This window comes from Gorilla gorilla, chromosome 8, assembly GCF_029281585.2.
Source record: "Gorilla gorilla gorilla isolate KB3781 chromosome 8, NHGRI_mGorGor1-v2.1_pri, whole genome shotgun sequence".
In the NCBI taxonomy this organism is placed as follows: Eukaryota; Metazoa; Chordata; class Mammalia; order Primates; family Hominidae; genus Gorilla; species Gorilla gorilla.
The window spans coordinates 24,017,400-24,024,782 of NC_073232.2; the positions used below are offsets into that span (position 1 = coordinate 24,017,400).

Genomic DNA, 7,383 nt, shown 5'->3' on the forward strand with positions numbered 1-7,383 from the left:
TGATTCCACCTGGATGACAGGGTTATTGCTCAGAAACTAAAGGAGGCTGCCTAGGTATAGAGGATTCTGTCATGAGGTTTCTGCTAAACAAAGGATCCCAGAATACTCACGCATTCCAGTTAAAGGCATAACGAAGAAAACAATATTCACAAAGGAAATGCGGAAAGGAATAAAAGCCATCAAGCCATAAAAATAATGTGACTAAGGGGCAGCATTTGCAGATGTAGGGATTTAATGTGGTTGCCCTTTCTCACCCACACACAAAAAAGGATGGAACAGATCATGAGATTCCACTGTTCTGCTGCGCAGCCTCCACAGGGTGCTTTGAATGTCCCTGTTTCTCAGGCTGTAGATGAAAGGGTTCAGCATGGGGGTGACCACAGCGTACATCACTGATGCCACCACACCATTCCTGGGGGGTGGTGCCACAGCTGAAGTCAGGTACATGCCAATGCCTGTTCCATCAAATAAGCAAACAACTGCCAGGTGAGAGCCACAGGTGGTGAAGGCTTTATACTTCCCATCTGACGATGAAATCCTTAGAATGGAGGGGACAATTTTATAGTAAGACAAAAGGATCCTTGAAATGGGAAGAAAACCAAACATACTACTATCGAAATATATGAATATGCTATTGATGACGCTGTCAGAACAGGCAAGGTTGAGAAGTTGAGATGGCTCACAGACAAAATTAGAGATTTCCACATTCTTGGAGAAGGTGAATTGTCACACAATCCAACTGTGCAGCTGTGAATCCAACAGGCTAAGGAAAAAGGACACCAAAACGAAGAAGACACAGAGGTGAGGATTTATGATGACTGGGTAGTGCAGAGGGCGACAGATGGCTACAAATCTGTCATAGGCCATCACAGTCAGGAACATGTCTTCTATACATGCAAAAAGGACCAAGAAAGACATCCGTGTCAGGCAGCCCGCATGAGAGATGACTCTGCTATGCGACTGCATGTCCACAATCATCTTGGGAACTGTGGCCGAGGTGAAACCGATGTCAGCCCAGCACAGGTTGGAGAGGAAGAATTACATGGGGGTGTGGAGCGGGGAGTCAGAGCTGACAGCCAGGATGCTGAGCAGGTTCCTCAGCACCGTGACCAGACAGATGGACAGGGACAGCCCAGTGAGGACCGGCTTCAGTTCTGGATCCTCTGAGAGTCCCAGGAGGAGGAATTCTCAGACACCTGTGAGATTCTGTGGCTCTGTGTGACTTGGACACCTTGGGAAGAAAAGAGGATTGGAAAAAGAAAAGATAAAAACCAGCCCTTAATGCTGTGTGTATATTTTGGATGCAAGCAATTGAAAGGGAACATTTTCTTTTGTTGTACGGCTTGCAGACCGTACAACGCCAGCGATGTTTCTCAGCTGTGACAAATCCAAAAATCTCAGAATTATTACATGATTTACTTTTTTGCTATTCAACTCTTTCTGTACATACTACTTTAGAGAAAATCCACTGGAGAATGTTAGGAGACCAAAACGTCATATATAACAAATCCGTGATCTCAGTAAAATACGGCCTACTCTTTTCAGAAAAAATACAATGCAATGAAAATATCCTTCTCTCTTGAAGAAAAAGATCTCAGTCTAATTGAAAGAAATTAAGAAGCTGTGAAATACACTCGTTTTATTCTGACACCGTGCTACAAATTCCTTTGATGTAGAATATGTAAAAGGGCGATACAAGAGCTAGGGCCGCATTATCTAAAAACGAAATCGAAACTTAGAGTTCTTAATCGGAAGACCTTTTCACACGCCAGTTACTTTTCATATTTATTATCATCCTTAGGTTTTCTGACATCATTTCTTCAAAAAAGTACATGCACACTGAAATATGGGAGCTGTGTTTCCAAATGAATTGAACATATAATTCTTGGCTGAGTGCCATGGCTCACACCTGTAATCCCAGCACTTTGGGCGGCCGAGGCTGATGGATCACCTGAGGTCAGGAGTTCCAGACCAGCCTGGACAACGTGGTGAAACCCTGTCTCCAGTGAAAATAAAAAAAAATTAGCCGGGCGTGGTGGGGGGTAACCCTAGCTACTCGGGAGGCTGAAGCAGGAGAATCCCTTAGGACCTGGAAGGCAGAGATTGGACACCCTGTGATAGGATTTTCGATATCCTAGGGAGATATTGCTCCTGACAGCAGAGTGGGCGTACACCCTGTGATATTATTTGTAATATTCTAGAAAGATATTGCTCCTAATATCACAGTGACTGTACACCCTGTGATATTAATAGTAATATCCTACAGAGATATTACTCCTAATAATTCAGTGGGTGTACACCCTGTGATATTATTCATAATATATTATGTAGATACGACTCCTGATATCACAGTGAGTGTACACCATGTTTGTACACCCTGTGATCTTATTTGTAACAACTTAGAAAAATATTACAGCTAATATCAAATTGGGCGTACACTCTGCAATGTTATTTGTTATCCACTAGGTAGAAATTACTCCTAATATCACAGTGAGTGTACACCATGTGTGTACAGACTGTGAAATTATTCATAATACCCTAGGAAGACATTACTCCTCATATCACAGTGGGTGTACACCCCGTGATATTATTTGTAATCACCTAGGGAAATACGATTCCTAATATTACAGTGGGTATACACTGTGTGATGTTATTTGTAATGTCCTAGGAAGATATAACTCCTAATATCAAAGTGGATGTACACCATGTGTGTACACTCTGTGATATAATTCATATTATCCCAGACAGATATTTCTCCCAATATCACAGTGGGTGTACACTCTGTGATATTCTTTGTACTATCCTAGAGAGATATTGCTCCCAGTATCACAGTGGGTGTACACCCTGTGATATTATTCATAACATCCTAGAGAGATATTACCTCTAATATCACAGTTTCTCTACACCCTGTGGTATTATTCATCATATCCCAGGGAGATATTATCCCTAACATCACAGAGCGTGTACACCATGGGTGGACACCCTGTGATGTTACTGGTAATATCCTAGGGGGATATTACCCTTAATGTCACAGTGGGTGTTCACCATGTGTGCACGCACTGAGATGTTACTCGTAGTATCCTGCGGAGAAATTACACCTTGTGTTACAGTGGGTGTACACCATGTGTTTCTATTCTGTGATGCTATTCGTAATATCTGAGAAAGTTATTAGTCCCAGTGCCACAGTGGGTGTATACCATGTGTGTCCACTCTGTGATGTTATTCGTATTATTCTAGGGAGATAGTTCTCATAACATCACCGTGGGTGTACATCATGTATGTACTCCCTGTGGTCTTATTGGTTATGTCCTGGGTTGATATTACACCTAATATCACCGTGGGTGCACACCATAAGTGTACATTCTGTGATGGTATTCGTAATATCCTAGGGAGATATCACTCCTGATGTCATAGTGGGTGTACAGCCCTGTGATATTCTTGGTAGTATCCTTGAGACGTATTACTCCTGTTATCACAGTGGGTGTACACCCTGTGATAGTATTTGTAATATCCTAGGGAGAGATCACTGTATACCCTGTGGTATTATTTGTGACATTTGAGGGAGCTATTTCTCCTAAAGTCAGAGTGGGTGTACACCCTGTAATATTCTTCCTAATATCACAGTGGTTGCACACCGTGAGTGATATTTTTTTCTAATATCCAGTGAGGGAGAGGATGATATTGCTTCCAATATCATGGAAGGTGTACACCCCCTTGTGATATTGTTCTGAATATCCAGGGAAGGAGAGGATGACATTATTCCCAGTATCACTGGGGGTGTACCACCTCCCGCCGGGATATTGTTCTTAATATCCGTAGTGGAGAGAATGATGTTACTCCCAATATCCCAGGGGGTGTAAACCACCCCTGTTTGGAAACACCCCCTGTGATATTGTTCTAAATGGCCTGTGAAAGAGTCAATATGACTCCCATTATCGCAGGGGGTGATCGGCCCTGATGATATTGTTTTCTAACACCCAGGGAAGGAGAGTATGCTATTACTCCCAATATCGCAGGGGTTGTACACCTTTTTGTGTTATCGGGCCCAATATCCAGGAAAATAGAGGATGAGAGTACTCCCAATATCGAAATAATTGTACAGCACCCCTGTGATATTCTTCCTAATATCCAGAAAGGAAATGAATGATATTACTTCCAACATTGTAGGAAATGTATACCCGCGCTGTGATATCTTTCCCAATATCCAGTTGGGGAGAGGATCATATTACTTCCAATATCGCAGGGTGTGTACACCCCCTCTGTGATCTCGTTGCTAACATCCAGGTTTTGGGAGGAAGACATTACTCCCAATATCGCAGGGGGAGTACACCCCCCCCCCCGTCGTGTCCTTGTTACTCATTTCCCAGGTGGAGAGGATGATGTTCCTCCCAATATCGCAGGGGGTGTACACACCCCTGTGAAAATCTTCCTCATATCCAGAGGAAGAGAGGATGATATTACTCCCAGTACCGCAGGGGGTTTACACAGCCCTGTGATACTCTTCCTAATATCCACAGGGAGAGAGGATGATATTACTCCCAATATCGCAGGGGGCGTACACAACCGTGTGAGATTGTTCCTAATATCCAGAGTGAAAGAGGATGATATGACTCGCAATATCGCAGGGTGTGTACACCCCTCCTGTCCTATTGTTCTGAATACCCTGGGAGGGAGAGGATAAGGTGACATTGAATATCGCAGGGAATGTACACCCTCCCCCTCTGATACCCTTCCTAGTATCCAGGGGAAGAGAAGAAAATTTTACTCCCAATATCGCAGAGGCAGTACACCCCACCAGTGATGTTGTTCCCAATATGCAAGGTGGGAGAGGATGATACTACTCCCAATATCACAGGGGTGTTCACATCCCCAGTGACATTTTCCTTAATATCTAGGGGAGAGACAATTATATGACAGCAAAGGTCACAGGGTCTGTGCATCCCTTCCTGATATTGTTCCTAATATCCAGGGGGGAAGAGGATGATATCGAACATGAAAAGGAGTGTACAACCCCCACCCCTAAGATATTGTTCTTAATATTCTTGAGGGGAGACGATGATATAACTCCAAATATCGCAGGGGTTGTTCACACCCCCCTGTGATATTCTTTCCAATATCCTGGGTGGGAGAAAATAACATGACTTCCAATATTGCAGGTGGTGGATTCCCCACCTGAAATATGGCACCGAATATCCAAAGAGGGAGAGGATGGTACTCATACCAATATCGAAGTGTGTGTACACGCCCCTTGTGATACGGTTTTTAATATCCAGGGGGCGGGAGGATGATATTCGTCCTAACGTCACAGAGGGTGTACACTACCCTTGTGATACTGTCCCTAAGTTCCAGAGGGGAGAGGATGAGATCACTCCCAATATCTCAGAAGTTGTACATCCCCCGTGATACTTACTGTTCATCATATCCAGGGAGGCGCAGGATGACATTCCATTGAATTTCGCGACAGGCGTACACGCACAGTGTGATATTGTTCCTAATATCCAAGAAGGGAGGGGATGATATTACTCCCAATAAAGCAGTGGTTGTACATTACCCGTGTGTTATTGTCTCTAATATCTGGGGCCGGGGGAGCGGGGAAGAGGATAACATTCCCTCAAATTTAGCAGGTGGTTTGAAGCCCCTCGTGGTGTTGTTTTACATATCCAGCGGGGAAGACAATAGTACTATTTTTGATAGTCCGATTCATCCGCTCCACCTTTCCAGAACTCTGAGGCCGGGAGGCGGCACGCAGTTTCCGTGTGATCCCCAAAACCTTTGCCGTCTTCTGTAGCAAGTCAGCTACAAATGCAGGCCCGTTATCTGAGCCGATCTGGAAGGACAGTCCCAATCTAGGAATCAGATCTCGAAGAAGCACATGGGTTTCTTCATGAGGTTTCTCAGTTCATGTTGGATAAGCCTCCACCCACCCAGAGTAGGTAGGCCCAAGAACAAGTAAATACTTGTTACCTCCACACTTTGGCATCTCTGTGAAGTCCACCTGGAGATCTTCAAAGGGGGCTGCTCCATAAGCTTGTAAACTGGGCGGAATGGCTGGACCTTGCCTCGCATTAGGCTGTAGGCAGGTGCCACACCGCCGCCTCACCATTTTGGCAAGAGCTGACAAATGCGAGATGTAGAAATACCAGCCTAACAACTTTTCAAGTGACTCCTGACATAGATGGGTGCCAGTACAACTGCAGCTCCTCGCAGCTGTGGCACAGCTACTCTCCCATCTGGTAACTGACTCCATCCTTCCTCCATCACTCGTCCTTCCCTCTACCTGGAGAAAGTCCTTTTCTTCTTTAGAATAAGCAAGTCCAAGATCAGGTGCTTGAGGGAGCAGAGGGGCTATGACTGATGCCCGGAAGGGGACATATGCTGCTTTTGCAGCCTCTGAGTCAGCACGGGAATTCCCCAAGCCCACCAAGGTGGAAGCTCGCTGGTGTCCTCTGCAATGCATAACTGCCACCTTGTGGGGTTTCCATACTGCTTCTAATAAATGCAAGATTTCTGGTTGATATTTTCCGCCTTTTCCCCCAGAGTTCAATAGACCCTTTTCTTTCTATCATGCTCCATGCACTTGAAGGGTTAAAAAGACATACCGAGAATCAGTGTAAATGTTGACAGTCTCACCCTCACTGAGTTCTAAGGCTCGAATTAAAGAAATGAGTTCAGCTTTCTGGGTGAAGTGGCCTGGGGCATCGATCTGGCTTCAACAACAGTGTCCAGGGTTACCACTGCATACCCTGCACCTCTCTCTCCTTGGGGGATGATGAAGCTGCTCCCGTCCACCTATAGTTCCCAGTCTACTGATGCCCAAGGCTGGACCCGGAGGTCAGGTCTGCTAGAGTCAACTGAGTCCAACACTTCTACACAATCATGCTTGACAGGGCTCTCTGATAGTGGGAGCAAGGTGGCAGGGTGTAGGATGTTACAAACTTCAATGGTTATATGGGGATTTTCACAGAGCAAACTTTGGTACTTGGTGAGTCTAGCATTCGTTAGCCAATCATGTCCTATAGTATTCATTAAAGTCACCACAGCATGGGGGGCCTTTTCTGTTCAGGTTCTACCCAAGAGTCAGCTTATTTGCTTCTTGTACTAGCAGGGCAGTTGCTGCCAAGGCCCTCAAACATGGAGGGCATCCTTTACAGACCCCATCTAGCTGTTTAGAGATGTAGGCCACTGGCCTCGGCCAGGGCCCCACAGTTTGGGTTCAAAGTCCGGCTGCCATCTTTTCTCTCTCTCTGACACATAGACGTAAAAGGCTTTGTCAGATCGGGTAGCCCCAGGGCTGGGGCTGACATAAGTTTCTCCTTTAACTCATGAAAGACTTGCTGTTGTTGGGATCCCCATTCAAAAGGTTCCCGGTCCCCGCCCCCTTTG

General features: G+C 45.3%; 1 pseudogene; it reads right to left on the bottom strand.

Moving 5' to 3' along the window:
- LOC101130421 (olfactory receptor 7E24-like) lies at positions 1–7,383 on the bottom strand (annotated as a pseudogene).